The sequence below is a fragment of the Rattus rattus genome, chromosome 8 (genome assembly GCF_011064425.1).
Source record: "Rattus rattus isolate New Zealand chromosome 8, Rrattus_CSIRO_v1, whole genome shotgun sequence".
Classification (NCBI taxonomy): domain Eukaryota; kingdom Metazoa; phylum Chordata; class Mammalia; order Rodentia; family Muridae; genus Rattus; species Rattus rattus.
Genome location: NC_046161.1, coordinates 35,456,154 through 35,461,991, shown reverse-complemented (window position 1 = coordinate 35,461,991; position 5,838 = coordinate 35,456,154). Strand labels below are relative to the sequence as shown.

At 43.0% G+C, this 5,838-nt stretch overlaps 1 pseudogene; it reads left to right on the top strand.

Annotated features, from left to right (window-relative positions):
* Positions 1-324: 324 nt before the first annotated feature.
* Positions 325-1,112, top strand: LOC116908155 (annotated as a pseudogene).
* Positions 1,113-5,838: the final 4,726 nt, after the last annotated feature.

The following is a 5,838-nucleotide window of genomic DNA, read 5'->3' as shown; positions in this document are numbered from 1 at the left end:
GAATATCAAGGACAATAGCTTCTGCCAGGCATCTGGTACTTTCATATTTTCCAGTCTGCAATGTAGCACAATTAATTTAGTTTCCCATTTCAAGAAACCGAAAGCCAGAGAGGTGCCTTGCAAAGCCTCCAGCTAGTCAGGGGCAGAAGAGGATGCAAAGAAAGGCTTATACAGGTCCAGGTACCAGGCTTGGTTGGGTTTTTTTGTTTGTTTGGTTGATTGGTTTTGTTGTTGTTGTTGTTGTTGTTTTCCTGAATCATGTTTTTGCTTATATTAAGAAATAAATTGGGGTGCAGACAGAGGATGCAGGTCCCACACGAGCCAAAGATGGCAGTGAACGTGTGCTCCACGTCAGTCACCAGTGATAACCTAAGTCGACAAGACATGCTGGCTTGGATCAATGAATCTCTGCTGTTGAGCCTGACAAAGAACAGTTGTGTTCAGGGGCCGCATTCTGTCAGTTCATGGATGTGCTCTTCCCTGGCTCCATTGCCTTGAAGAAAGTGAAATGCTGAGCTAAGTTAGAACATGAGTATATCCAGAACTTCAAAATACTGCAAGCAGGCGTCAAGAGGATGGGCGTTGACAAAAAATAATTCCTGTGGATAGATTAGTGAAAAGAAAATTTCAGGACAATTTTGAATTAGTTCAATGGTATAAGATGTTTTTTGATGCAAATTTTAACGGAAAAGAGCACGATCCTGTCGCTGCCAGACAAGGTCAAGAAACGGCGGTGGCTCCTTGTTGCTCCCGCTTTGAGTAAAACGAAGAATCTCTCGGCTCCGGTAGTGCAGCCCCACGGAGACCCATGGCAACACAGAGGACTACTGCAGCTCCTAAGGCTGGCCCCGGGATGGTGCGAAGGAATCCTAGCGTGGGCAATGGAGATGACGAAGCAGCTGAATGGACGCAGCTGACGCTTAACTGTTGAAGACTTGGAGGAGAGAGGCTTCTACTTCGGAGAGCTAAGGAACATTAAACTGATTAGCCAGGAGAGTGAGGGGGAAAATGACCCTGGACTGCAGAGGACTGTAGATAGTCTTTATGCCATAGACGAAGGCTTTGTGATACCCGATGAAGGGAGCCCACAAGGGGAACAAGAAGGGTGTTAAGCAGCCTGGACCAGCAGAGCAACGTCCGAAGTCTTCACTCCAAATCATGTGGTTAACTGTTACATCCTCCCTTTTAGTAATCTTAGAGGGTTCACTGGTTTCTTTTCATAAGCAAAAAGTACCTCTTCTTCAAAATGCTCTTTGCAGAAGTCTCACCTTTTCCGATGAGTTTGAGTTAGGAACTTTTGCCTTGTAGCAGAGCAGTATTAACATCCAGTTGGTTCACCAGGGTAGTAAGAGGCCAACCATGGGGCCCTTCATGTGGATGCTGGTCACACTGACTGATGGAGAAGGGGGTTATAATACACGAGGCCACAATGTCAGAAGTGCAAAGACTGAACTGAATTCTAAGCTAATGTGAAATTCTGGCAGAGAACGTTTTAATAAATAAATGCCTTAAGAGAGGAGGAGGAGGAGGAGGAGGAGGAGGAAGTAAATTGAGCTGGAGAGATGATTCATCGGTTAAGAGCACTAACTGCTCTTCCAGAGGTCTTGAGTTCAAATCCCAGCAACCACATGGTGGCTCACAACCATCTGTAATGGGATCTGATGCCCTCTTCTGGTGTGTCTGAAGACAGCTACAGTGTACTTATAATAAATAAATAAGTAAATAAATAAATAAATAAATAAAACCAAACAAATCTTTTTTAAAAAAGTAAATTATTGTTCTTGCTTTATGTTTTAAACTTTTCTTTAGATTATTTATCAAACATAATGAGTCTGAAGCTTGGACTTGGGCTGGGAAGATCTGGGATTACAGAGTAGGGTTGGTTCTAGCTCAAATGAATAACTTACACCGGTGCTCACAGGTGGGATGAAACCTAGTGTGCTTGCAGGATACTGATATTAGCGTAACCACAGGAGATATTTCAGGTAGTATTTGAAGTATGACTGTATCTTGGAAAGATCATCAGAGGCAGATCTAATTATGAGGAGAAAGGGGTAGAATTGGAGACAATGAGGGTTATTTGAACAGATGCGTACCCATATGAATTATTTTTTAAAAGATTTATTTATTTATGTTATTTATATGAGAACACCAAAGCTGTCCTCAGACACACCAGAAGAGGACATTGGATCCCATTCAGATGGTTGTGAGCCACCATGTGGTTGCTGGGAATTGAACTCAGGACCCCTGGAAGAGCAGTCAGGGCTCTTAACCACTGAGCCATCTCTCCAGCCAACAAAACAATATTTTGAAAGGTTTAATTGCATTTCATTTGTATGTACACTAATAATTAGAAAAAAAAAGGTAAAGCCTTTACCATTAATTAGTGGTGTTCCCAGATGTAAGTTATTGCCATCAAAAGCCAACCAATCACTCACTTATACCAAAACAAAACAAAACACCCTATATTATTTTGTGTGGATGCCAACTATGGCAGTAGTAGAATAGATATAAATAAAAATATAACTTTGCCTCTATTTTTGAATCTTTTTTTTGTCTGTCTTTCCAATCCCTCCTTCAATGGCCCAAAGGTTGATTCAAAATGTAAATCTAATTAGATCAGTTATTTTCGTATATTTTAACTGCCTCTTTGTCTCCCTCTCAAGTCTGGAAACTCCAAGGAAGGGAGACCAATTTCATCCTAAGCACCAAATATGATGTTTACTCATAGTCAGGGCTCAGTATATACAGAGTGAGTGACTGAATTAGTCAGTGAATGAATAAATGCATAAATAAAACAGTCAGCCTGGAAGCTATTACTTTGCTGGGGCGGGGGGAAGCGGAGATGCTAATCTTAGGTAGCAATGGGGTTTTGTGATTGTGGACTGGCCTGCCCTCAGGTAACAAGATATGGGTAGGGGGTTGGCTGTGACAACCTTTAAGCTTATTAAGGATCACTGATGCTCAAGGAAAGTCCAGATTCAAGTGGGTTTAAGATTTGCACCTTTGGGGCTGGAGACATGACTCAAAAATTAAAAATGCTGACTGTTTTTCCAGCGGATCTGGGTTTGAGTCACATGGAAGCTCAAAAGCTTCTTTAATTCTAGTTCCAGAGGATATGGGACCCGCTTCAGGCCTCTTCAGGTACTTGCACTCACATGCGTACACACAGATAAATAAATAAAATAAATCTTAAAAATAGTGTCTGAAGGCTCCAACTGTGTGTGTGTGTGTGTGTGTGTGTGTGTGTGTGTGTGTGTGTAGGAAACTTAGAATGACAAGATTAGTAAAACCTTAAAGCCTTAGAGATTTCTCTTTATGGTATTCTTTGTCATATGAATAGATTCTGGAGAAGATGATTCATCTGTCTAAAGTCACCCAGTAAAATAGTAAGAAAGCTAAGCCTTGAAAACCAGTCTCTGGGCTGGAGAGATGGCTCAGTGGTTAAAAGCACTGACTGTTCTTCTAGAGGTTCTGAGTTCAATTCCCAGCAACCACCTGGTGGCTCACAACCATCTGTAATGGGATCCAATGCCCTCTTCTGGTGTGTCTAAGGACAGTGACGGTGTATTCACAAACCTAAAATAAATAAATAAATAAATAAATAAATAAATAAATAAATAAATAAATAAATAAATCTTTAAAAGAGGAAAAAAAGAAAAAGAAAAGAAAACCAGTCTCTGAATGAAGTGTTAGCATCCCATGACTCCCAAAGGTAGGGGACCCTGGCAGAGTCACAGTCACAGTCAGAACTGCAGCATTTCCAGTCATGGAAACTGTGAAAATCCATCCACTTAAGGCCTGGGTATCCACCTACTCATTCACCCTACGACCAGGACTTACTAGGTGTTACTACGTACTTTGCACCCCTGGGCACTACAGAAAATTCTAACCCAAGTCCCTGGAACATTGTATGATTGGTGGTGTAAAACAGGTATGATGGTTTGGATAAAAATGACCCTCACAGGCTCATAGGGAGTGGCACTATGAGGAGGTGTGGCCTTGTGGGAGGAAGTTTGTCTTAGTCTTCTCTCCAGCTACTTACAGAACCCTCAGCTCCTCCTGCACCAACATGTTTCCCACCACAATGGTAATGGACTAAACCTCTGAACTGTGAGACAGCCCCAACTGAATGCTTTTCTTTATGAGTTGTGGTAATCATGACGTCTCTTCACAGTGACAGAAACCCAAACTAAGACAATGGGGGAGCTGAAGTCCACTGCTGTTTTGCTCCCGGATTACTATTTCTTAATAGAAGCCTAAACTCCTGCTAGCAGTTCAAGCCAAAGGTCTCCCTTGGCGTGCCTAAATATGAGACGACCTGATCCTGTGTACTTTGTGAGGGTCTTAACTGGTATGCCTATAAAGTGTTTGGACCACAGCCAGTTGTGGTGGTACCCATCTATCATCCTAGCACTTTGGATACTGATGAGGGGGGTGATGAGTTCAAGGCCAGCCTGGATTACATGATCCTCAGAAACCAGAAGACTCCCATCTCATAAACAAAACAGAAAAGGATTGGACTGACACAATTGATCCTTACTGGACTAGGGTTAGACCTAAGTTCAAGTTATTAGAGAGCTCATGAAGGACAGAAGAGCAAGGTAGACCACACTTCGTGGGAGCAGCCTGACAGATTCAGGAGGTTCAATACCCACTGGGGGAATCCTTCAGGCAGGGATGAGGAAAACAGAAACAGTGAGGATTAGGGACTAAAGTCAAGGGTAGTGTCTTAGAGTTTCATTGCTGTGAACAGACACCATGACCACAGCAACTCTTATAAAGGACGATATTTAACTGGGGCTGGCTTACAGTTCAGAGGTTCAGTCCTTTATCGTCATGGCAGGAAGCATGGTAACACGCAGGTAGACATGGTGCTGGAGAGGCAGCTGAGAGTTCTACCTCTGGATTGGCAGGCAGCAGGAGAACGGCACTGGGCCTGGCTTGATCTTCTTAGACCTCACAGCATACCCTGTGACACAGGTCCTCCCACAAGGCCATACCTAAAAGTGCCGCTCGCTATGAGACCGTGGGGGCCACTTTCGATGAAATCACTACAGGTGGTAAGATGGCTCAGTGGGTAAAGGTGCTTGCCACCAAGTCTGAAGACCTAAGTTTGATTTTAGGGAGTGGGGAGAACCAACCCCTGTAAATTATCCGATGACCTCCACATACAGAAGCACAAATGTGCATGCAAATGCACACACACACACACACACACACACACACACACACACACACACAAATAAGATCAAAAGATTAAAGAGAGAGAGAGAGATAAGTCAAGCACAACTATGGTCCTCACATTGGACCCTGCTTTCAACCAACCAACCAGGAAATGACAAAAGATGATTTTAAGAATGGGAAATTTGGGGGATGGAGAAATGGTTCAGCCATTAAAGGCTAGGTGCACAACCAAAAATATAAGAATGGGAACATTTCAAAATGATTGACATATTAACTGACACTTAAAAGTAGTCAATTTAGGAGCTGTCATTTATGTTGGATGTGATAATAGCATTGTCTTAGCTAAGGTTTCATTACTGTGAAGAGACACCATGGCCAAGGCAACTCTTATAAGGACAACATTTAATTGGGGCTGGCTTACAGTTTCAGAGATTCAGTCCATTATCATCATGGCAAGAAGCATAGCAGCATGCAGGCAGACATGGGACTGGAAGAGCCAAGCTTGATCTGAAGGCAGCCAGAATGAATCTATCTTCCGCACTAGGCAGAGCTTGAGCACAGAAGGCCTCAAAGCCCGCCTACACAATAACACACTTCCTCCAACAAGGCTACACCCACTCCAACAGGGCCACATCCATTCCAACAAGGCCA